We start from the raw sequence: 27,316 nt of genomic DNA on the forward strand, positions 1-27,316 counted from the left end.
AAAGGTAAAGGAAGACCATTTCCAATAAAGGGGCCATTTACAGCAAAAATAAACCATTCACAGTGAAAGACACTGTATCTTTGCAAGTCAGGTTTACATTGGCAAATACCATCCTGCAAACATTGCAAAAATTGTCAGTTGAATCCAAATTTCTCCTTACATCTACACCAAAGAGTGGTTTCCATGGCCTTGAGTGTTTTTATGGTCTGTAAGTGTAAATTTCTGCTTCCTGGTTTTGCCAGCTGGACAGCAGCCTGGCCCTAAACATACTTCACATGTTTCATTTTACAATATGCACGGTCTGGGTGGGGAATTTAAAGATCAATATATTGATCTGCAAGTGTGTACAGATGTTTTCCTACAGTGTTTTTATTAACATTTTACATGCACAAGAGACAAGGGGAAAATGGGAACAAGCCACAAACCTATGGGCATAATTGGTGTGTATTCTCCCAGTGTTCAAATGTGTAAAACAGGACAATTATGGCTGAGAATTTAGACACAAAGCTTGAGGACACTAAAACTATAGGAGGATAGTGTCAAGCTTTTTAAAGAAAACACAAGTAATAGGAAGTCACTTTTAAAGACTGAAAAAACTACCATAAAAAGGGAACAGAAGAAATAATATTAAGGTGCCGTGTATTTAAGGGCACTCTAAAACATTTAGGGAGTAATCTATGTAGTCTCCTGAAACTTTTCCTTTCCCTAAAAGGACCTAGCCCTGGGAAAATAAATGTTTAAAGGATTACAAAAAATGGTAGAGACAACAGGAATTGCTGATGAAGTAAAATAAGCACAAAAGTAAAGCGAATTCCTGAAGACAACAAAAGACTAGAAGGGAAGTGAGGGTTTGTTTTTTTTTTTTTTTTGCTACCAGGCTGAAAGGAAAAGGCAGTTACAGGATGAAATAAGATGTCTCTGAAACACAGAATGCAAATGATAATCAAGGACCCTGACATGGCAAAACTCCTATTTCTTTATTTCTTGAGGAGGGAGACAAAACTAAAGATACACCCAGATGCAAATTAAAGGAAGAAGATGGGAAGCTCAAGGAGGAAATCTGCAATAAGGAGATGATAAATATGTAGTTACCTAGCTGTAATAATTTCAGATCTTTAACATTAGATGAGATTCTTGAAGGATTATGAATTTCATCTAATAGCTATTGAAAAGGAGTGGCTTTTTGTCAGTGAAACTGATAGATGTTAAATCCACCACTTGCAAATTAAACGTTTCAAAGGGAAGCACTGAATCAGGGAAAGATAGAATACCTTCTACAGTTTAAAATAAAAGGAGAGGATGAGCTAAATAATGGGCCTGATCATTTTTTCACCAGAAGAGCACAAGCAGGTGTTGGCTTACAGGTGTTGGCTTTTCAGCTGGGAAGCTTGAGAGAAAGAGGAAGCACTGATCAGCATGAAGTGGCAAGGAGATAACAACCTATTTGAGTCTGTAAAATGATGGTGAAAGGGGTGTTAGTTCATCATTCATTCTACTAAGTTTCACTTACCAATGTGCCAACATCCATAGCTGGCAAAGTGCTCATCTGCCCTGTTCTGGAAAAGCTATGAAATTGTACATTCAGAGCACAATCTGTCTTCCTATATCACAAGTTGCTACATTTCATGCAATTGCTCATGTAATAAGTTAATTATTTGGCTATCAATAAATAATAACTTGTGTTTAGCCACAGCACATTTTTCAGAAATGCCTGACCTGAAGACATCAAGATATGAAGAATTCATTACTTTGAGAGCTTGTTCCAATGGTTAATCTCTTTCAGTGTTAACTAATGGGTATTCAATTCTAATTTGAATTTTTCTGGTTTTAACTTTCAGTTCATGTTACGCTTGTCTGCCTTGACAGGAGAGCCTTTATTGCTTTGTGTTTTCTCTCTAATGTACTCACCTATGTTAGTCTGGCCAGCTCTGTGAGGGCTAAACAAAAGAGTTCATTAACACTTACTAGAAGGTTAAGACCAAGATATCTTGGGTTTAGATTTTTTCTGCACATTTTCCCATTTCTCATATTTAAAATAGAGACACTGGAATTCTCTTTAGCTCTTGTTTCACCTCTAGGTACACATTTATTTTTTTTTTTTTAATCTGCATATTCAGGATTCACATTAGACTTTTTTCTGCTGTTGAATCAAATATTGGCTCTCTTGTTTGCTGCAATTTAGTACAAACATTAAATCCTCTTGTGAGTCAGGGTATCCAGGAGCCAGTCTACAGAATGTGGACAGACTGCATTGTAATTTTGTGTTATGTTGACCTAAAATGCCATTCATTTGAATGACTCCTAGTGTTCCTTTTTAATCAGTTTTTTTTACACTAGTAAATCGTATGCCTCAACAAATCTGTAATCTCATTATAGGTTTCTTTGACAAGACACACTTCTAGTAAAACTATTGTCACTAGCATTAGTCCTCTACATCAAGTTTTTGTAATGGGACTGTAGTCCCATATTTTTTGTAGTTTTTCTGCTACTTTTGTCAAATTACCTAAATTATCTGATTTCTCTCTTTTTTCTTTAATATTTACATAATGCTAACATCATTTATGTCTTATAAGATTTTCCTGTATTTGTTAGAAATTTACAGAACAGACTGAGGATCTGTTGAGTCAATTCTTGTAAAACTCCAGGGTTCTGCGAGAACCTGGTAAGTTCCTATCTAGGTATATACATTTAAATCAGATTTTAACTTTATGTTATTGCACAATACCACTTAGTTATTAATAAAATGAAAAAATCTTTAACCACTCGTGATGTAAGCAGATCAGACTCCTCCCCAAAAATAAAATCCCTAAAATATTTATGAATATTTTATCTCTTTATCACCATCAAAAAATGCAGTCTCAGCCAGTAATGACTTTGATTTCCTTCTCTAATTAATGTAGTTTAAAAATTGTTACAAATTTTTATGAAACCTGGTTATTGATTTTTCCTGAAGTCTACATCAATATTTTTATAGCCTGAAATTTCTACTACATATCAATATCTGTTTAATCTTTTTCTACTTATTTCCACTCTTTTTTTTTCTCTTCACCACTGAATCAGCAGCAGATTCCAAGTACTATTGCTCTAGTTTTGGTTGCAGAGATGTGTCACATTTTATAGTCACTAAAGAGCTCCCTATTTTCACTGACCTTTTTCTACCTTTTTCCTTTTAAGTCATGCTGCTTGTAATCTTAGTGACAGATAACAAACTGTGTGATTTCAATGTATATACAGCAGGAAACAAAAGATATGGAAAGCAGTTTGCAGTTTCAAAGTCCAGTGGCCAACTGCAGATAATAATTATGAAGGAACAAGTACTTAAAAGGGGGACAGGCAGTAAATGACAGGCAGTGTGTCACTGTAATGCTGCTAGAGAGGTTCTTAGCTCACATCCTCCGTCTGGCAATTCAAAACTGATCAACTGGAACCTTGGAAGAGGAGGTATTTCCATTCAGATTTGTATTTTGCCAATCATTAATTATGTGTCATGTAGCTAACTGGGAAAAAGCAACTGATTTTGTTCTAATTTAAATGTTTTGTATAGGAACATTGAGCACTGATTTCCTGAATTAGTATTCTTACAGTGCAATAATATCATAAAAAACAATGTAGTACTTGGGTCAGAATAGATGAGTGGTAAAAAGAACCACAGCCTCAAAAAATTGAGAACTTGCACAAACACAGAAATGTTCATATTCAGAAATGAAAAGGAAGTGGTAACTTTCCAAGTCACTGAACAACTTCAAACAGCTTTTTATTTTTAATAAAAAATACTTTCCCACACTCAATAAGAAATATGTTCCAAAAATCCTCCAAATTTCTGTGCAATAATTTAGAGCCATGCAGTGGCTCTAATACTTTATCAATGTCCTACAATGCATCTGTGTACTTCAGTTTTGTATAAAAAGGGCAGAGGGGAAAGCATCAGAAAAGATTTCTTCACTAAAAAGAAGAGTTTGATATCAGACATTTTATTATTGTGATTAGATTTTGTATTACACAGTCTGCACCTTCCTGTTTAATAATCTGAAAACAGGCATTTTCTGGTTTACATTGAAACACGGGAGTCTTGAATGTCTCCTCAGCTGCTTCCTAATGTTTGTTCCACAGGAAGGGAGTTAGTTCATAGCATACTGTGCTTTGTTGTATCTGCATCAGCAAAGCAGATAAGCTCAGCCTCTCTTCATCTGAAAAAGGAACCGAGGAGTAGCACCAGGAGACAGTGCAGTACTTCAGGATATTGTGAAGATTTCAGGCAACAAGACGACTTTCAGGTAAGCAGAAAAAGTCCTCGGCTACTTACATTCCTGTGCTGCTTCCCAAACTGCTAATTTTGGCACTGAAGAGCTCTGTCTTTGGTATGTTAGCATACATTTCAGTGCTGGGTATTCCCTTCATGCAGAAGATGGCTCTTCACCAGCTCTTCCCTGTGACACATGTGGGCTGGTGTCACATGGAAGGGGCCGGAAGGGCTTTTTCCTGAAAATCCAGTGCTGAGATTTGGCTACTTGTGTACTTTGATTACACTACAGTTCTTTTCACAGAGACCTTATCACATGAAAGGGCAGGCTCCTCATGAGTCCAGGCACGTTTTTTGCTTTGGCAGATTCCTCCTTAGAATTCAGGGAGGCAGAAGATACTTTTCAGGTCGCAAGCATCATTTATAGCTTCTTGGGAGTTTTCCTGGACTGTCTACACTAGCACTCAGTAGAAGGGCTGCTGCAGTAGGACTGATGGCACTAAATCAAAGCACTGACAAAGCTTCTAAAGTACAATTCTTCTGTGTGCTTCCTGTGAGCACTTTCTCTTCTACCCTCTTTTACCACCTCTGTTCAGGGCTGAACTTTTGGCACAGTCATTGACACACAGCTTTGTCAAGTCGCAATTTGCTTAGTAAAAGTGTGGAAATACAGGATTAAAAGCTTGTTTGTCACAGAACTTCTTTGCTAGCACGGGGCATCAAAGCAAGTTGTTTTGTGCAGCGCTTTTTCAGTGCCACGGGGAAAGTGAAATCCATGCCAGACAATGCAGTGCATCAAGCCCAGGAAGCTGCAGGCGTTTTCCTTGTAAACTTGTCCTTTCATAGTTAAAAACCCAGAGACTGCAAAATCCCTGCAGTGTGGTGTTTCAAATGAGGTACAGCAAGAGTGGCAAAAAGAAGTGGGCATGCTTTGCTAATGAGGGCAAATTGTGCCAGCTCTTGACAAAGAATGGTGTATTTCCACCCACATCAAACTCAATAGATGTGGAAAGAGAGGAGAGAGAGGCTATAGTGCTGTTTATTCTTTTCTGCTCACCTCAGCCTGGCATCTTGTAGAGACCGTGGATTGTATTGTATCTGATCTCGCCCTCATTAAAAAAGGACACTATTTTGTGTGGAAATTGGATTGCCTAAGGGGGAAAATGGCAGTAGTCAGATTCTCACCACACACCCAAACGTAGTATGCTCTCAGATAACATTGCTGCTGGCTTTAACAGCAATAATTCGATTGGCAACAATCAGTTTGTGGCCTTTATTAGGTTCAGGAGTTTGGCTGTTGTGAATTGTAATATTTTACAGCTACTATTCAGGGTATTTATATGCAGTTTCAGACAGTGCTGCAGTGTATAGAGAGCATCCACTGGAGGGTTTTCAATTTATAACAGATTTTGTAGTTTATATAGCATTTAACTATGCCAGACATTTTTTCTAGTATTGGACTTTTTTTTCTTAAATACTTTCTGTGGTAACTTAATAAATCATTCCTCATATTCTCATGTTTAAATTATATTCCCATACAACTGCATCCATCAGAACTGATGAGAGTGCAACAGTGCATGCTCTAACTTCCAAAGAGCTGGCATCTCACACCCTCATTAGCAGGAATGTATCCAGAAATGAAAAATGCTTTCTAAAAATCCAAACAGCACAGCTCCCTGTGGCTTATTCACTTCCTACTTTCCTTCAAAAGCAGCTGAAAGAGGCACTCTGCACCTGCCTTCTCCTTGTGCTGACATCTGTTTTTAAATGAAAAAAGAGGCAATGAATGTTAAGCTGGAACAACTTACTTTATTTATGATTGCAAAGATTCTCAGCTTGAAGAATCAGTTCAATTCCAGTGCCTTTCACCTTCCTTGCTACACAGGGAGACAAAGAGAGCATTCATAGACACAATACCTGTGACATGGGGCAGTCTAATGGCATTAGAACAGTTCAGTGAAACATTAATGAATTTACAGTGATGACAGCACAACAGTGCCAGGATCTAATCTGCTCTGTGCTAAGTGGTTTTCATTAGTAACCTCAAACACAGAAAAACAGTCAGGACTAAAATCTTTCCTTTTCTCACAAAATATAATCAACTATTTTTCTTTTGAAACCAGTAGCCATTCCCTTGTTTGCTGTGTCACTGGTGTTTCTCCAGTCTGTGTGATTTCTCAGGTTTTTCTCAACAAGCTCAGAGAAGACTGCAGTTTTTCCAAGCATCTGATGGTTCAAATATATTTTTGCCCCTAATCTCCTGTGCTTCACTCTGCTTGCCTCAACAGCTGCTTGGACTGAGATATAGAAAAGACTTGCACAGAAAAATAGATGGTCCGATCTTGTCTATAGCACTAGACCTTTAATCCAACCTTATATTCACATCATTTTCTTCACCATTATACCTCCTTGCTGTCACATATCTGTGCTTACTTAAGAGTTTGAGTGAGGTAGATATGTAAGGTGTTAAGTTAGATGTCAGCAAGGTTCTTGAGATGAGGAAAGATGTGAGTGCTGGCTGTTTACACAAGATTTTATCCTGCCTCATAGACATCAAAAAAATTATTGCCATTGACTTAAATAAATGTGGTTACAGAGAAAGAAACCTCTGCTAGAATATCCATTTCCAGGATCCTGAAGAAGAAGGTGTTGGATATGAGTAGATAAGTGCATGTGGGAATTTCTCTTCACAGTCTACCCAGAATAGAGGTCATACTTTAACATCTACAAAATTATTCACAAGATTAGTAATTTCATTATAGATATCCCCTCGTAAGGAGAACTGTGACTCTGTACTTCCAGCAAAGCAAACTAGTGCCAGATTTCTAAAATTTCTGTTTTTAAATATATCCCATGACATTTCTCTGAAGAAATAGGTGTTCTTCCAAAGGCTATAAAGATACATATTATAAATCACATTGTCCTTTCCAAAGAAAATGGGTAATGAACAAGGAAGGGGACAAAGAGGGAAATTAATTAGTGTCTGTCTTTATGTTTTCAGGAATCTTCTAAATCTAAATGAAGCTGATTTTCAGTTACTTAGAGAAAGGGAGGCTGAGGTGGGAAAACATGCACTGCAGTCTGCAATGTTCATACAGAATGGATAAATAGAATGAAGCTTGCCTTCCTTTAGTGTAATACCAGTGAAACCAAGCAGAGTGGGGTGCAGTGTAGACCAACTAATTGCATTAATACCCAAAGGTTTGGAGAGACTGGTAAAGAACAGCAAAGGACTTTGTGATCTATACCCAAGTCAGCAAGAGCAAAAGCAACTTTCATAGCAGGCAGAGTTCATTAGTAGAGCAGTAAGGTCTGAGACTGCTCTCCAGATGCACTGAAGTAGTTTTCTTACAGAAAATGTGACTCTAAGGACATCGTCATGAGAGAGGAACTACAGAAACAAGGCAGAGCACAAGTGCATCCACAGAGGTTTATTTACTCCCCTGTCTGCTTGTCAATTGATTTCAGTGGGAGTTCTCATGTCAGCAGGGGCTGCTGGGAGAAGACAAATCTATCCTCTTTCTATCAGAAATGCTTTGAGAATCAGATTTACAAAAATGTATTATATAGGATTGATTGCCTTCATTAGCCTCATTTCAGTAATATTATTAGATATAAATCACAAGACAATTTCTTATGGAATTACATCTTCATACCCCCACCAGTGATCATCTTTCATGTGCTGGAAATCCCAATAAAATTAGCTAACTGGACACTAATATCATGGCTTTATCTTTCACTCTCCCATATGTTCTGTTTTCTTGGTTTTATTTTTCTTTTTATAGGGTTGGTTTTTGGTGTTTGTTTTTTTTTTTTTTTAGTTGTCAAATTGTATTGCAGAGCAAAGAATGCTTTTCTGGTCCTTACAATGTCTCATACATTAAAAATGCATTAGAGAAGATATCACCTACCTCAATTTGTTTTAAAATGTTTTTTCTTCATAGCTACTGAAAATAAGACTCATGAATGTACTAATCCTAAACAGAGTAAGTGGTCCAGACCAAAATTTACTAGTAAAATGATGATGTGAAAAAAAAAATCCATATTCTTATGGTTGGTGTTCAAAACAATTCATTGCTGATAATAGTCATAACAATAATAGGAACTTGGAGAGAAAATAAAATGACTTTGTCTAATTCAAACCTGGGGAGAAAATTTATTTTCCTATACAATGAAAAAGCTGCTTTCCAAAGTGGTTTTATCTGTACAGGACTGGTACAAAAGTAATGCTGTTACATACTCCTTCTCTTCAGTATGTAAAAGGCTGGGGGAGATATTTTTTCACACATATTCCCAGGCCTGCTCTATTCCCTTTGTGCTTTGTGAGATCAGCACAAAAGGTCTAGAAAGTAGGCTGGCAAAATCAGCTGCAGCTTCTCCTTGAGAGAAGGGCTCCCCAGGTGCCTCAATGCCAGCAGAGCCAGCTGTTCCCCACCAGCAGCACACTCCTGCTCTCCAGAAGACTGAGGGACCAAGGTCATCATGCTGACTGTGATCCCTGCCTGGGGATGGGAAAGCCCAGCCTCTAAGGAATGCAGCTGGTGAGGAGCAGCAAAGTATCCCCCATTTACCCCAGAATCAGGTGCCAAAGGGTCCCTGCTGTGTCCCTGGATATCAGGATCCTACATGCACTTACACCCTGCAGGTTTATACATGAATTCTTTCTAACAGGACTTATTAGCGGCAGAAGAGCATGATTGCATCCAGACTGTGACATGGGGCTTCCTACAGAGCCTACACTTTTTGGTTTATTATATACCAATAATTTCACAGAATAGCTGAGGTTGGAATGTACCTCTAGAAACCAACTAGTCCAAAGCCCCTGCTCAAAGCAGTCCAATTTAAAGCAGATTTTCAAGGTCACGTCTCATTGGTCTTTGAATATCTCCAAGGATGGAAAATCCACCACCTCTCTGGGAAACCTGTGCCAGTGTTTAACCACTCTAACAGAAATTACTGCTTTTCTTATGTTTAAGTGAATTTCCTGTATTTCATTTGCCCCATTGACTCTTGTCCTGTCATTAGGCATCCCTGAAAAGATCCTGACTCCATCCTTTTCAATCACCTCCTCCAGGTATTTATTCACATTGAAGAGATCCCCCTAAGCTTTCTTATCTCATGGCTCAATCACCCCAATTATCTGACTATATCAGCCTTTCCTGTTAGGGGAGACACTCCAGTTCCTTAACCATTTTCTTGGCCCTGCACTGGACTCTCTCCAGTAGCTCAACATGTCTCTTGTCTTGAGCAGCCCAGAACAGGACCCAGAGCTCCAGGTATGGACTCCACAGCACTGAGTAGAGGGACAGGACTTCCTTGACCTGCTGGCAACTCTCTTCCTAATGAAGCCCAGAAGGTCCTTTGTATTAAAACTGCTTTTCAGGTGGTTGACCCCACAGCTTTTAGGGGTACCTGCAGTTCTGTGGGTTCCTTTGACTTGGCATTTCCCTTTTTTCACCTTCAAGAGTTTTGTCAGCATGCTTCTCCAATGACAAACACTTGGTATAGCAGTCACTCATTCCAGTTTCCTATAATCTGTAAATTTGCTGAGGAAGCATTAGTCCCACTGTCCAGCTATCTTATAAAGATGTTAAACACTTTTGGCCCCAATATCAATCTCCAGTGTACACCTCTGGTGAGTGGCCTCCAGGTGAACTTGTGTGGCTAATCACAGTCCTTTCAGCCAACCAGTACAGGCAATTTTCAGTCCAACTCAGTCCTGTTATCTAGTCTGTACATCAGGAAGGACGTTACAGCCTCCAGTGTCAAAAACCTTGCTAAACTCAAGGTAACAACATACACTGCTCCAATCAATCTGTAATTTCTTCTTGAAGAAAGGAGTGACATTGGCTTTCTTCCAGTCCTCAGGACCCTTCACTTCTTTTATTCAATAAAGAATGGCCTTTCTTGAAATGCCATTCAAGGAAGGCATGGAAGAAATTCCTTTCTTGAATGGCATTTCAAGAAAGGTCTTGCAGTGACATTAACTCCCTCAGCACTTATGGTTGCATCCCAGCAGATTGACTTGTATTCATTCTAGCTGTGTAAGTGTCCCCTAATCTGGTCTTTCTCCAACAATGGCAATTCTTGCTTATTCCAGATGTTTTCTTGTCTCTTAGGGACACGTAGGGATCCCTAAGATCCCTGAAGGTTGATTTTACCATGTGTCCCTAAGAGACTAATGAGAAAAGAGCACTGAGTAAACTGAACTTTTCTGTGACCTCTGTCACCAGGTTGCCTGCTCTGATCAGCAGTTGGCCAACATTTTGCCCAGTCTGCCTTTTGCTTCTGATGTACCTGTAGAAACCTCCCCTTTTGCCCTTCACATCTCTAGCTAAATCCAACTCCAAGTGGGCTATGACTTTACTAACCTGATCCCTGCATGCTTGGTCTCTATATTCCTCCCATATCACCTAATTCTACTTCCACCTCTTGAATGTTTCTTTTTTTACCTTACTGGTAATCCAGTATGGTAACCAGCTTACTGGTCATCTGTGCAGGCCTCCTCCCACCTTTGTTTTACTTCCTGCAGGTGGGGATTGACAACTCTTGAGTCTGAAAGAGGTGATCCTTGAAAATCCTCCTGAACTCCTCCTCTCTTCTGCAAGAGGATGTCACATGGGATTTTTCCAGTATGTCCCATTGTTTGCTTTCCTGATGTCCAGTATTGTTAAATTGCTGTCTTCTCCCAGGATCCTGAATTCCATCTGCTCCTGGCATTCACATTCAGGAGTCTGTGCTGAGGCCAGTTCTGTTCAATATTTTTATTGACAACATGGATGATGTATTGAATCTTTCATTAGTAAATTTGCAGATGACACTGAACTGGGAGCGTGTGTCAATCTGCTGGAGAGTAGGAGGGCTCTGCAAAGAGACCTGGAACTGTTGGATGGATGGGCAGAGTCAAATAAGATGAAGTTTAACAAGTCCAAGTGCCGAGTCCTGCATTTTACCCACAATAACCCCCTGTAACGTTTTAGGCTGGGGCTGGTGTGGCTGGACAGTGCCCAGGCAGAAAGGGACCTGGGGGTGCTGGTGACAGCAGCTGAACAGGAGCCAGCAGTGTGCCCTGGTGGCCAAGAGGGCCAGTGGTATCCTGGCCTGGATCAGGAATGGTGTGGCCAGCAGGAGCAGGGCGGTCATTCTTCCTCTGTACTCAGCACTGGTGAGGGCACACCTGTCCAGTTCTGAGCCCTCAGTTTAGGAAGGAGGAGGGCAATGAAGCTGGTGAGGGGCGTGGAACACAAACCCTGTGAGGAATGACTGAGGGAGCTGGGGTTGTTCAGCCTGGAGAAATGGAGACTCGGGGATGACCTTATCACTCTCTACAATTCTCTGAAAGGTGGCTGTAGCCGGGTGGGGGCTGGTCTCTTTCTCCTGGCAGCAACTGACACAACAAGAGGACACAGTCTTAAGCTGCACCAAGGGAAATATAGGTGGATATTGGGAAAAACTTTTTTACAGAAAGGATGATAAAGTACTGGAATGGCCTGCCTGGAGAGGTGGTGGAGTCACCATCCCTGGATGTGTTTAAAAAAGGACTGGATGTGGCACTCGGTGCCATGATTTAGTTGAGCTGTTAGGGCATGGGTTGGACTCAATGATATTGAAGGTCTCTTCCAACCAAGTGATTCTGTGATTCCCAATCAGTTCGTCTTCATTTGTGAAAATCAGATCCTGTAGAGCATCTCCTCTCTTCACCTTCTTAGTCACCTGTATCAGAATTATTATTATTATTATTACTATCATTTTGTAAAATTATTTTTGCATTATTGTCCTTCAGTGTACTCTGGAGACCTCTTGGATTGCTTTTGTCTGGCTATATCCCGCCATTGCAGCACTCCAGCTGTGTGAGTGTGGTTCACCTTTTAATCAGAGATTTTAAAAATCCTGCTCCCTCTGCTGAAGAATTCAAAGGTGAGAATTTTCCCTTTTTGAATTTCTTTTCCAAACAATTGGCAACAAACAGAAAGTCCATTTCTCAGTACCATTGCAAAGCGCATGTGTTATGGTCAAATATATCCTATGCTACTGTTAGTTTTGTAACAAAGAAATGTTTCATTCAAAGGTGCTTATCACCAAAATTAAATAGAAATGATAAACGGCTTGCTAATATTTTTCTGTGAGCCAGTTTTTAAATGGGTCACATTGTTCTTTCCTTTGCTAGCAACCTAAAATAGAAGTTATTATATCAACAGTGGTTTGCACATAATAAAACGCTATCTGAAATTTAGTTTGGTAATATTTTCACTTGAAAATTAAGGCTAAAGTAATACCGTTATTGTAAATTATCATAGTTTACTCTTTATTTTTCTATTTAAAACCTATATTCTTGATAACAAAAATCACAGTCAGAGTTCTGAACAGATGAAATGCTCTTTTGGTACTAGGAAAAAGAATAATAAATATTCATGTTGACAGTATAATATTATTGAGGCTTCTTTTCCCTTCACGAGCCAAATTCTCTGCTGGCATATTCAATGCAATTGCACAGACTCTGCTGGGACTTCACCAATTTTTGTTACAGAGAACACTGGACATTTTTTATTATCATTGTAATTTTGTAAAAATAAGGATAAAATTGAAATAGAAGCATTGGCAGCATTTTCTTTCACAGATCCTGGATTTGAGAGGCTATTTATGAACATAAAACTGTGGTCCATTTCTCCCTGGAGTATCATGCAGATGTGCAGCTGCACAGCTGCAGCTCTTAAACACCAGGGGAATATGAGCTTTCCACAGACACCAGTAAAAAACCAGGCACATGCAGGCCACACAAAGTACTCAGAGCCATCCAAGAGTCACCAGCACCTCCAGGGGAGGGGTTTTTTATGCTCACTGTGGAACACTGAGAAAATGGAAATTCAGATCAGCACAGAGTGCAAGTTGTTTGGCCCAGCTCAGATTTGTAGATCACATCAGTGCTGGTGAGGATTGTGCTCAGGCAATGCCATGTGAGGCTGTAGAGAATTCCTTCTCAGAGAATGGATTTTCTCACTACTGTGTAAGCAGCTTCTGCTCCCACTCAGCCCTCAGTTCAGGATTAAAGGGCAACTCAGGGCTCTGCTTTGGCGGCTGAAGTTAAAGTAAGGCTAAAATGGTCAAAGCCATTTGCAACAATGAAAAGCGTAATGAGGGAAAATAAAGAGGTCTTTCCACCACCTGCTGAGGAGAGGGGAAGTGCAGGAGAAAACAGACTCAAGTACAAGGTCCTGACTATTCCTGGCACCATGTGTTAGACTCTTCGGGGATTCTTCAGAGAGGTGAACTTCACTTGCACTGAGATCAATGAAAACCTGTACATTCAATCTGTTTCTCATAAAAAATAACTCTTGAGTCTCTCCAGTGTGCAAGTCAGAACTGTCTGAAAGTCACAGGGAAATGAAGGGCTGAAAGGCTAAGAATTTTGTGCTTCTTTTTTCTTTTTATACACTTTTTATTCCCACAGATCCTGTGGGAAGCATAGGACTTCAGCACAGGGACAGCCAAAAAGATTCAGGGCTGTTAAAATAGGAGCTTGTTTAAATCCCAAGGTAAACTAGTTGTGCTAAATTAATCTATGAACCCTCACATCAGATCTAGAGCCTCTGAGCAGTACAGATATTTTGAGATGATCTAATTGTAGTTGGAGAAAGGGAGAGTGTGGGCACGAGTAGCAGTGTTCTGTGTGCCACAGTGGGGTTGGCACACAGTGCAGTGCAAAAAGCTGACATGGGCAACACAGCCAGAGCACCAGGGAGCAAAGATATCTAGGCATCTCTACAAATTAGTTGCTGGAATAATCATAGAATAGCAGAAATGCTGTTCCAAATGCTTGCTAGGAAACTGAGGAAGATGTGTAAAGAAAATCTGGTTTTGGAAGTCATGGCAGGATTGGAAAAAGCAGGGAAGGGTGCTGTTGCCAGCTAATAGATTAATAGACAGGAATTGCCTCTTGTGAAAGTTTTTCCAGCTCTTCAACAGGAATCAATTGGGTAGCTTTGTCTTCTAAACTCAGGCAGGACCAGTTAAAGCAGTGCTTCTCACCAGAGTGAATTAGAGGATACAAATACTGCCATCTTTAATGTGTGTTGGGAAGCAGGGGACAGGATTCAGCAGGTGAAGGCTGAGCAATGGAGGTGAAGGAGATGAGCATTTGGGGAGCACTAGGGTCCTTCTGGACAATGCTCTTTTGTGAGTCTGGTGCTGTCAGATACTGTGGGGTGGGAGCAGTACATCCATCCCCACTCACACCCAGCTGAACACAGCACCACAAAACACCAGAAACCCAGAAACCAAAAATACCCAGAAACCATCTGGGTATTGCCAATATAATCACTAACACCAAACAAGAAGGCAACAGAGAATACTTCTAATGTACTGCTGGGAAATGTGGAATTCGTAGTATATTGCTATATCCACCCTCATTTAGGGGATGACATTTAAACATTGAAATTGATGTTTTTCAGAAATTCCGGACAACACTTTTGTTTTTACCTCTGTGCACAAATGGTGGAAAACATTTTTTTTTAAAAAAGTATACAGCAGACAGAAAACAAAATGAATAACGATTTCACAGTTTCTGACTCCTTCAAGATGTGATTGATCATTACATTGTCACAGGTCAACCTCTGCCATAGAAAACTCCAGATAATCTTCAGCTGCATTTCCTAAACCATTAATAGGATAGACAAGGCTAAGATAACAATGCACAATTTATTTTCCAAAAGCAGCTGACAGGAGGAAATGGATACCAAATGAATTAACTCATTAGAACAGTACGGCACATTTGGAAATTCAAAACAGACTGCCTGGAATGATTTAAATCTATCACGAGGTTAATGTCAGTCCCTTGCTTGGGCGTGTCAGTGTTGTAAACTAGTGATCCAGTTTTAGAAAAGTTGATGTGTACACACCCTGGGACTTTGGGTGGCCTGGACTTAATTAATTACATGACTTGAATACCACCTATTGAGGTCCCCACAGGTTGCATAGAATGTACAAGGGTTACATTCACATACAGTGACACACAAAAAACCACACAAGCATACCAACACTTCCTAATGTAAGCAAAAAATATTTGTTAGCTTGTTGAGAATCATTATTAAAATTAGCAGGTATCTTACAGGCTGTAAATACATTCTGTTTTTAGGGAACTGCATCTATATCTAGAGCAAAAACTTGGCTGTTGTCTCAGGGGAGCAAAGTTTCTCTCATGCCTGATTTATAACCAACTGAGAATTACTCAGAATTGGGTTTTAAAATTTGTCAGCCACAAGTTGTCATCCAAGCCTATTTTCTCCTGGTAAGCTCCCACCTGTGTCTCTTTCATAGTTGCAGCAGTATATTTTTAGAAAATTGTGGACTCTTATTCAGCATACCAGACTCCATTACAGCATTGCTAAGGTAATATCTACATTTATAGCTGTCATTAATATGGTATTTAAGTGCTTTCGTTGCTCTTTTTTTCCTTCACAGGGTAATAAGCTGTAATTAAAGGAGTCAGGGGCTGTATTATGGAAACATTTTCCACCGCATGTGTCGCACAAAGATTACTTTGCAAAGAGACAAGTGGGAGCCAAAGCAGTTCAGAGTATTTGTTCATATATTCATGGCAATAGCACAATGACACTTGTCATTAAAAGAACAACATTCTAACACAATAACTTGTTCAATCACTGCATCTGAAAATGGCTTAAATTTGATTAGTGTGTGCAGACAATGGGGATTAGACAACAGCATAGAAATGGTCCTGTTGATTTGGATCTGAAGAGTCCACACACATGAGCTACAAGCAGCAGCTGTAAAAAGCTCTTTGCTTCCCTTTTGGTGCAGAAGTCACTTGGAACAAGGGTCATCCCAAAACAAAAGCAATTCAAGCAGCCTATCTCAGAGGAAGATGAGGAAGGAAGGAGACTTATTTCATCTTCTGCACTGCGTATCGTTTTTACATCTTCCCAGATTATGCAATATACCATGGCAGGAACTGTGAAGCATGAGTTCATCCAGAAAGGGCACTTTCATTAGCCCTGCTGCCGTGTGTGCTCTCAGACGTCTGAGGTGGAAAGGTCACAGCCACAGACTTCACAGCACCTGGCCTGTCTACACCCACCCCTGGTTATCCAGGGTTATGAGGAAGAGAGGTTAAATGCTTTCATATGAGGTGTGTGTTTATCCTGGTGGCATACAAAGAAGCATCCCATTAAATTAAGTAGCTCCCTTCTTAAAAATGGCAATTACCGTGAAGCACAAAGTAAGATTCCATGACTTAGTGATCTGATTTCATTTGGCAGTGATGTTTTACAATGTGTAGTGTCAAACACTATATAATGTCAATGATAAAGAGAGCACATGAGGATTTACGATGTATAATGACGTGAAATGTCATTGGTGCTCAAACTCTCACTCCTTTGTTTGCATGTAAACCACAAACTGGTTTGGCATAAGGCACAAGATTTTTTTCTCATCTCAAAAAAAAAAAAAAAAAAAAAAAAAAAAAAAAAGTCAACTGTACTGGAATGAGGTAAAAGTACTAAGGTAAGGGCGGGATTACTTCAGATCAGGGGATTACTTCATTTGGTCACAACCCTTCTTTTCCTTGAGTATCTGGATTTAGTATGATTTTCCAATAATCTTCAGAGAAGTGTTGAAAGTCCGTTTTTTAAACTGTACAGGTCTTTGTCCTTTAATCGAATCACCCACATACATGTGCACACACACACACATGCACACACTCTTAACCCCTTTCATTATTCACCAAAAGGCTTTAGTGGCCCCAAGTTCCAGCACTCCTGAAATCAAACATGTTGGTATTTTATGGAAGCTATCTTGCAAATTCTTGCAGAACAGATGTGTGATTCCAATTCATGCAACCTGCCAGCTCTGTGAATTGAGGGTCCGAATCAGATATAGTCCTCTTCTTTTGTTTTGTTCTGGCTTAAAACAGCTCTCTGAGATCAACTTCATCCATGCAATTGTCCCAAAGAGAATTGCTAGATTTAGCTGACAGATGCAAAAAATCTCATGTTGTCACAGAATTCCCCAGTGTCTACTCAGCACCAGATGTCAAAGAATGCAAATCTACAGCTGGGTCTGGTGTTCATTTGTACTCCTAATTCCCTCCCTCCCAGCTGTTGTTTTCCATTTCCATTTCCATGTACATAGAGTTGAATTTTCAGAAGTAGGAGATAGACACTTATGGCTCCCAATATTGATATGAATATACATGTTTGTTTACCTGGAAAACATCTTTCTGAGTTGAATAGTAGTGTATTTGTGTGGGTATATTTGAGTATGCTTACCCATCACTATTAAACCTTACTCATAAACACAAACTCTTCTCAGTAAGTTCTCTGAACTGGAGTTGACTTTCCAAGTAGCTGTTTAGAGGTATAAAATAGGATTTTCACCCTTGTTTAGGCCTCCTGGGCACCGTGGAAATAATGAGCATGATCACAGTAATAAAAAACAAAAGACCTACAGTCGTGAGGAGCTGCAGAGCAGTGTTTATTCAGTCATCTGGGGGGCCCTTTGCTGTCTATCCTTTGTGTCCCTTAGGGAAGGAAGTTCTAGCCTGGGACTAGGACTGGTTTTAAATTTTGGTCTCCCTCATATAGATATTAGCAGCCTGTACAGCTTTTGAAATATTGTCAGACATATGTCTACAAGAGCTGAACTGATTTTTCCTTTTTTTTCCCTTACCTAAATTGGAGGAAATTTGAAATAACAGGTAATGGTGACTACAGCAGTCTACATTTGTTTTCCTGAACTTCCTGTAAATGAATTCAGAAGTTCAGAATTTCTAAAGTTCACTTGCAGTGACCTCTAGTGTAGTTTAGATTTCCTTTTCTTAAATGAAGATAGCATGTATATGGAGACCTTCTCTTTCTACTTATTTGTGTGATGATCTTCAATTCACTGAGTTCTCTGTTGTACAGCTATTAATAATAATCTAAGAAATTATTTGGTTTATTATACTTCTGATTTTCAGCAAGTCAAGAAAGTTGGTTTCTTTAAGGGCTAAGGACACATTACTGTGTTTTTAAGGGATGAGTCATAAATGATGGGAGAGGAAAAGTACAAAAAACACAGGTTGAAATTTAAAGTAAAAGTCCAAATTAGACAATCACATGTAAATTCCCACTTTTTAAGGAAAGCATAACATGCACTTTACCATTGTAACATGCCTTATAACAGACTGCATTAGTTTTCCAGAACATTCACCTTTCTGCACTGTTTTTATTGCCCTCAGCTGGATGGGGATATTGTTGTCTTGGTTTAACCCCTCTGCATGTTTCAGTGCCTGCACCAAATGCAGATCACCAAACAGCACTATCTCCCCAACTTCACTGAGATCTGAGGTGGTAAACCCATGCCATGACCAGCAGTGCTGAACAGGTTTCTCATCCAGTACCTGCAAATAGCATAGACTCACCTCACCTCGCTGCAGCTACCACACACTTCTCCAAGTCACTGCCTGGCTTGTATGCAGCTCTTTCTGCATCCCTGCTGCCCAGTGCTCCAACATCTGACCCTGGGGCAGGCAGAGCCAGGTCAGGTACCTCTATCTTCCATGTCAATACTCATAAGTCTTCACATTGCCAAAAAGATTGAATCAAACAAATCTCACTACTGAAAAGTTGACTCCTGAAGTTGCCTAAGCTGATGCCCGAGTCCTATTATTGTCACAAAATGTTTTAACATAATTTGAGTGGTAGTTATCAAACACAGAAGTGGAACACAGACTTAGGGAGAGTCCCCAGATATTTTTGTATTTATTAACCATGCCCATAAAATAGAGCAATGGTAATGAAAATGTTAAGGTTAACAGCACTTTCAGGAAGTCTAGCAGTGTTTATAACTACTATTATTATATATGTATCCACAATATCCATTTTTTAAAGTAGATAGTAGTGCCAATTTAGGAAATTAGTGATTTAAGATAAAAGAAAAAATGGTATTTAATGGTTTTACATTAGGCACTAGTAGAGCTATCCACCTATCAGATAGGAGGAAAGGAGGGAGAAGAGTGTAAATACTTTCTTTGAAGTGATACGACCTGGCACAAATAGCCTCAGTGACATTCTAAGATCAAACAGTCTAATCATCAGGTACACATACTTCAGATTGCAAGGAGAAGTTTTGACAAGTTGAGCCTGATCTGCCTAGCCTGATCTGAGCTAATGCTCAGAGTGACTTTTGTCTAATTCTGACTTTCTGAGGTTTATCCTGCATATTTTTAAAAGTATCACCAGGTTGCATTTCCTTATTTATTTGGCTTCTAATGCATTCTAGTGACAATATCCCAATGAAATATTTATTTAAAAAATCAAAAACACATATATCAATTTACATTTTCAGGCTAGTGACTGTTTGCCTGAAGGATTAGAAAGGAATTACTACTAAGGCAAAAGCAAATATTTTTAATGTAATAAAGAAATACATGTTCAGAGGTTTTAAAAAATTAAAACCTAGCCAAAGATGATATTTAAATAAGATAATTCATAAAAAAAAATGTTAAAATGTTGAACAAACATTACAAAAAAAGAGGAAGTGCTAAAAAAGGTAGGGAAGTCAGGGAATTTTTCAAATGCTCCGTACCATCAAATATATAATAAATTTGAGACTGCAAGATACTGAGAATTAAACTTTGAGGAGTCAGCAGGAAGACAAAGTGCTGATTGTGCCCAGAGTAAAGCACAAGGAAGGGAATTAAAAGCCTATCTGAAGGGATATTTGGAAGGTTGAGGAGAAACACTGTTCTGGAGCAAATGGGCAGGTGGGCAGCAGTTGCATAAAAAAAAATAACTGAGAGAAAAGCAATGTCACCTACAAAAATCCTTGAGAAAGAGGGTTAGAGTTTCTTCCATTGCAAAGGTTTTCATTCACAGGAAGCAAATAAAGGACATTTGTGCAGTAAAAAGCAGTCTGCCAGAGCCTGTCCCTCATGCTACAAACATCACTTCTGTCAGAAAGGAAACATATGTTCTCAGCCAGCACCAGTCTCCAGGAGCCAGCACACTGCTGGAGATGGACACTGAGCACATGGAGCCCTGGCAGGACTGGTGTGGGAAATGGGGCTTGGCCACCACAGCCAGGCTGTGCACAACAGCCATCCCTGCTCATTCAGAGCTCTCTGGGTAAAACCAGATACCTCTGGATTCATTATAGTGAATGTCTGCCTTATGTTCATTATCATAGAAATTTATCTCAGAGGCACTGCCTTCTGCCTGGAAAATAAATGTTTCTACTTTGCTTCATTGCCTAATAGCTGGAGGAGTCCATTACCTTGGAAAAGCATTTTTTCCATTTACATTGACTCTTAAATATTTTGTGATCATTTTTCTTTCTAGCTTTCACAGTAAATAAAGCAAATACATGACAGACACAAGATGTTAAATAGTCACCAATGTATGTAATTTAGTGTATATATTGATCCTCACCTATTTTTAAACTGAGTTTCTATAAATTGTACTATACATTATACTGTTCCTTTAATTATTTTCATTTACTTTAGACTGTCAGTGCTTAGTTTGACTACCTTTCAGTCTCTATCCTATAAATACTTCATAGTGTAGAAGTATTCAGGAGGTGCAGCATTTCAACTAAGCAACTCTGAGTCTTGGATCTTAGTATTTGAAAGGCATTTGATTATTACTTCTCCTCTGTGAGGATTGTTGCAGTGACATTTCCATGTAGAAAACCACCTCTGCCACTAACTCACTTTCAGTTATTTTGGAATAAAACATTATATTTATCAGCCTGAAAAAGATGGTAAAAGACTTTTTTTAATCATCAAATGTAACACATTCTGCACATACAGCCAAAATAATAATGAATATTAATAGTGTCATTAATTAATACAAAAAATAATCCAGCTACATTTGTTGAGAGCAGGGAGCAGAGGGAGACTGAGGCACCTCAGGGATGAACTGATAGAATATCTCTGAAAACTCATTTCAACAGCACTTTTTGCTTTGCTTACTCTCTTTTTTTAGGAATCACAATGAAAGAATGGCATTAAGACTACCTGGCTTCCCCTGCATATATCAGCTGAAAAGAAATGACCAGGTGTGTATGGGGAAACTGAGTCAAGACCTACCTATCACAAGGGGAGGCTTTCTGGACTGAACCACTCCAGGCTGAGGTACAGGTCACAGAGAGGGACCTTGATGTGTGTGTAAAGCACAATACCCACGCTTGGTGCCATGCAGGAAAGGGATGATGGTTGTAAGAGTCACAAATGTTGTGCACTTGATTAAATCAAACCCAAATGCTGCAACATTGTGGGGAAATTATGTCTAGGGTTATTATGGTCTGTAATATCTTGTAAAATCTAGCTTTGTTTTTTTTGAGTCTCAGTGTGAAAACACTTCAAAGAGATGTAGATTCAAAGATTTTGTGAATTGTATGATTCACAGACATACAAAATGGGTAATACTCCACTCCCAGAGAAGGGACCACAGTGGGTTGTCTGGTCCAAGCTCCCTGCTCAGGTAGGGTCATTCGTAGAGCACATGGCACAGGATTGTGTCCAGATGGTTCTTGAATATTTCCAGTCAGGGAGACTCCACAAACACTCTGGGCAATCTTTTCCAGTCACCAGCACAGTAAAGTTCTTCCTCGTACTCAGATGGGACTTTCTGTGCATCAGTTTCTGCCCATTGCTTTTTGTCCTTTTGCTTGGCACCACAGAGAAGGGGCTGGATCCATCCTCTTGGCACCCTCCCTTCAGATTCTGACAGAGATTGATCATGTCTTCTCTCAGCTTTCTCTTCTTGAGGCTGAACAAGCCCAACTCCCTCAGCCTTTCTTCACAAGAGAGATTCTCCAGTCCCTTAATGCTTTTCACTTCTTGGAATGGAAAAAAACTTAAGCCCCTTTAAACATTCTATTTTTAATATCAAAGCCAAAAGATTATTAAGTGTTCCTAGAAAACTCATTATTTTCGGTAAAATCTCTCCCTCCATTTTGCTTAAGCACATATTAATATTGAACAAAATGTTTCAGAAATTCTTCCAACCTTTGTGGAACTGATTTACTATGTGTAAGATAAAAATGACAGCAATTTTCAAAGGTCAGGGTATGAAATATTATGTTATTGCAACATATTGACTGTATCCACTGACTACCACTGCCTATACAAGACTGACTAGGCATCATAACATTAATATTTTTTCTTCTAAAAAGAAAAATACAGGTCTCGAGAACACAGTCTTTTACTACCTTCTCTGAGTCTTGGAACTTTTAGCAATTTAGTCTGTTTCCAAGGAGTAGTTACAAAAGAGGTGAGATTTAAGGCTGGCTTCAGGACTGGGCAAATAAGCTTTCGTGTAAAGTAAATGAACTATGGGGGAATGAGGGATCTTTGAATCAAATCAACTAATAAATTCAGCCAGAAATGGGGACTAGCTAGGGAGAATAAAAAGGTCATAATACTTTAGTTTCATATTTCTTTGTTTAATGAAATTCCTTATTTAAAGGCACAGAATATTTTTTATGATACCTTTCAAACAAAACATTTGTCATAATTTTTTAAAACAACACTTTTAATTACTATTTTTTTTAAAATAAGATGATCAAGAAGTCCTAAGATCCCAAGATCTTAAAACAGCCCTTGATCTTTAAAGAAAAAAAAACAAAAACGACCCAAAAAATGCTTCCCAAAAGCCTTAGCATATATACATATATATATATGTATATATACGTGTGTATATGTATGTGTATATATATGTCCCATTCATTTAACTCCTGCTCTCACCGGAAGTATTTGCTCTTCAGACAACTTTCTTACTGTGAAGCATAGGGCATATAATCTGTTGAGTTGTAGCTTACACTGCAATTAGATTTGCTTCTTAGAACATTTTCTGAAATTTGCTTTATAGATATAAATTTTACCAAAATCCCTGGGCCTGTTGTCTCATATTGGCCAGCCCTAGACCTTCATAGATGCCTTGTTAATAGGGAGCACTATTGCTCAAAAATTTAAATGGAGTTTATTTAAGCTGTTTGAAAGTGGTCCTAGATTTATTACAATCCCTTAAACAACTTTCAAAAATACATCTAATTTCTAACACAATACTTTACATACTTTTCTTCTTTTCTGTCCATATGTTGTTTTTTTTTCATGAAATGAATAGGAATATTTACAGACTTTTTTAGAGCCTGCTTATTAAACGATCATACTGGGGAATTGTACATCAAGAGAACACTTCCTTCTTAAGTCATTCCAAGAGCTATGATAGTGATTCTATCACAAAAAGGAATACAACATATCCCAAATATATATTCAAGTAATAATACAGAATGCTTGTTTTTTGCAAGCATGGAGAGACAAAAACTATATAATATTAGAACTTAATTGTATTTCTACCAAAGAGTGGCAATTTGCTTTATGATCTACCACTTTTGCATGCCAACTAAGGCAGAAAACTGAAGTCACAATTTCAGCACTTCTCTTCCACATCACCCAGTAGTAGCATGACATAAAGTCACATATAGTTTCCTGCCAAAAGGGGACCTACAAGGGACCTGGAGAGGGATTTTTTACAAGGGCATGTTGTGGTAAGACAAAGGGTAATGATTTTAATCTTAAGGAGAGTTTAGATTAGAGCATGGTGAGGCACCAGAGCAGGTTGCCTGGAGAGGTTGTGGATGCCCCATTCTGGAGTTGTTCAAGGCCAGGCTGGATGGCGCTTTGAGCAACCTGGTCTAGTGGAAGGTGTCCCTGTCCATGGCGAAGGGATTGGAACAAGAAGACCTTTAAGGTTCCTACCCAAACTGTTCTATGATTCCATGATTTTATTAGCACAGGCTGCTATGACTCATGTTTTAGTTGCTGAACTGTCTTTGGCCAGTGTACCTCAAAGGCTCACACAATATAGCAAAAAAGCTCTATCTTGCTAAAGCAGAGAAAACTGCATTGTTCCTATGCAATTTTGACAAGATCTGGGAAAAGAGATTCTTTTGTCATTAAGTTTCTACACTGGAAATATTTCCATGCTAAAGTTCAGTGTGAGGAAGCAGCATTTGCCACTACTTCACTGAAACTTTAGTAAAGGAAATATATTCAAAGTGTTCTAATTTCCATTAAAATATTTATTTCAGTGTATACTTTTTGTTCTTATTTGTATAAATTAATATGAACCCAGTCAATTACGTCATATATTCAATGCAACGTATTTCTTAACATTTTCTTCATCCCATGCTCAGTAACCACCACACGTGTACCATTTCATTCCCGATTTCCATCACTTCCTTCAACTCCTCAAAAGGAGTAAAGGACAAACATTTTCCAGCACACCCCAAGGGAGAAAATGAGGCTAGACTGAGGCCAGAAGTAACTTCTAAGGTTGAGGGCACACAAAAATCCTTTTTCCTTCAGCCCCAAAATTCACAGATGTATATCTGCAATTTCGAGTCTTCCACAGTGGGCACTGAGATACAATGCTCTGAGTGCTGAGTAAAGAACAGCCCATCTATTTTTTCATGCCAAATGTTCCTTTAGGAGGCATGTTTGTTTAGATTGGCCAGGTCATCTGAATAATTGAGTTTCTGTGATATTTCTATTCCTCACCAAGCCAAGAAATATGCAAACTCCAAAGGAAGAATTATCATAACCTTACTATTACTTACTTGCATTATTTGTTTGTACCCTTATGGTTTTTTGTTGTTTTTGTATCTTCAGCTAATGCAAAAAGTACTTTTCAAATAGTATTCATGCAAGCAAAATCCCTCTGGTTCACCCAGGTTTGTCTTCATCCTCTGAACCTGAACTTGCTCCATCTTTGCTACATACCCTCAGAACATTAGTGAAAAACTATTACAGATTGTGGAGTCCTCCTGTTTTGAGGAGGCTGAAATCTGATCTTACTCTCCTTGTGTTATCTCCTTTCTTGACCCAAACCCTAAGACCCCTCCCCTGCAATACCCTATAAAACCCCATAACCTTGCCCCTGTGAGTTCTCTTCATCTTCTCCTCCCTCCCTGGCCTTGGGGGAAATAAAAATGGATTCTCAAGCTTAACAAAATAGAGACTTGTCTCATCTGTTTCCCTGCCGGCGGCTGTAACCTCCCTGGACACAATGATCACTGTTGCCACTCAATGCAACAATAGATAGAAAAAATTACCTGCTGATAGCAAGGTACCAGGCTTAGATTATTGGATTTTTCATGCTGGAACTTAGTCCTGCTGTATTTCATCTACCCTCTCATCAAGATATCTCTGCAGAAACCAGCATCAACACTGTCAGTGCCTACAAAAATTCTCCAAAGCATATCTGTCAATGTTTATTCTCACAGAATGTTTGAGATGGAGACCTGTGAATGACTCTAACCAGAAGAGCATGAAAATCAAGAATATCATCAGCCAGTTTTCCTTTCACCTCATGCTGTTTTGTTCTCCTAAGTCTCATAGCTGGAATCTGCTTAGAGAGATACAGTTGTTAGGGATTTACAGAAAATGCCTAAACATTGTACGGCATCACAGTCCATATCAATTCTCTTGAAGTATTTCAAAAAGAGTAGAAGCTTTGCTTTATCTCAGCACTAAAGATGGGCTTCAGTGTTTGTAAAGCACTGTTTGAGTGTCTGTGTCATAACTCAGGACCCAGAGAACACTTTTTCTTATTTTATCCACTGATTTCCAGTTGATATGTGCTGCAATCTGGCTTCTAGGAATCTCATCTGTAAGACTGAAATGAGACTTACAACTTTTTTTTTCTACCCATATAGCCTAGATGGCAAATTTCAAATAAGTGGAGCAAAGCTCATGTTCAATGTTGACATTGTTTATCTTCTGTAACTGTCTTTCACAGTAAATATATGAGTCAAACAGTTTAAATCCAGGTGAACAGAGACATATTTATTACTACCCAGAAAAAATGAAAATTTTCTACATCTTGATCCACTTAATATTCTTACAAAGACATTCTAAATTAAAAGATACTTATTTCTAGATTTATCCACTTAACATATAATGATTTATCATAAGCATTTATTATAAATCTTAAACAGCTTAAGATAACTTGCAAAGAAAAACATGCTAGCCTCCCTCTCAGAAATATAAAAATAAATCAGCATATGTTGGCCTGAGTTAACACACAAACACTTCCTTCATTCCTCACTGCCTAGTGCCTGATCCTCAACAGGATCTTTTCCCTACCTCTGCTGCCTTCCAGTGGCTCTACTGCCTTTCAACTGTCACCTACTCTTTTAGCATTTGTTCTTTCTTCTATAATCTTTGGTACTCCTTTACCTTTATTAGTAAGTCTTGCTTTACTCTGATTTGCCTGATTTACTTTATAATGAACATTGAGAGTGTAAGTTAAAAGCTTCTTTCCCAGTTTCCCCTCTCATTCATTGATTTCAGCTGTTTACAGAGGTAAAGGAAAGGAGTTCAGTTTCTGGAATATTTCTAAATCTGTAAAAGTCCAGATATCTCAAATTCTTAATCTGCTAGTCCTTGGTGTTATTTCTTTGCCATTCTCTGACTATAAAAAGCCTCTTCTTTGCCCATCTCTCCAAGTATGACATCATTTCTTATATGATTCAATGGAAACATCACAGTGTCATTTATAAAAATGTGTAGCATAGCTGGGAACTTGTTTCAGTGTTTTCTTCCACACTTTTGTTTCCTGCATTCACTTGGAAATATCCACCATCCTGACAAGAAAACCCCTCTCTAGGTTTGTCTCTTCCTGAGTAAATGGCTGTGAATGGTGTGTGATAGCTGATACCTGCATGAATGGTTCTTTCAGATTACAGGGAAAATAAACTTCTTGGAGAACAAGCACAAAATTTTTTGCTATCGGAAGTGTATGAACATCATACCTCTCCTGATGAAACGCAGGAAGGATTCATTATGCAGACAGTACAAGCTATTATAGCAGAAAAACAAAATTAGCTCTTATATCATTCAACTGAGCCTGTGCCAAAACAAGAAGTAAATCACTGAAGTTGTGTATAATACATGAGGTATACAACATTGTTGAAAATTGATTTTTTTTTTTAACGATAAAGGGGAATTGGCACAGAAGTGATATGTAATTTTAAATTCTTAGCCTAATAACATTGCTAATTTTAATTGCTATTCGAAGA

At 38.8% G+C, this 27,316-nt stretch overlaps 1 long non-coding RNA gene across 1 annotated transcript; it reads left to right on the forward strand.

Moving 5' to 3' along the window:
- Positions 1 to 4,158: 4,158 nt before the first annotated feature.
- On the forward strand, positions 4,159 to 25,896 carry LOC310919698. The gene is made up of 4 exons (XR_014591842.1): positions 4,159 to 4,274; positions 12,024 to 12,157; positions 21,217 to 21,365; positions 25,520 to 25,896. It is a non-coding gene; the product is annotated as an uncharacterized lncRNA (long non-coding RNA).
- Positions 25,897 to 27,316: the final 1,420 nt, after the last annotated feature.

This window comes from Zosterops lateralis (assembly GCF_965231275.1).
Source record: "Zosterops lateralis genome assembly, chromosome: 1".
NCBI classification, from domain to species: domain Eukaryota; kingdom Metazoa; phylum Chordata; class Aves; order Passeriformes; family Zosteropidae; genus Zosterops; species Zosterops lateralis.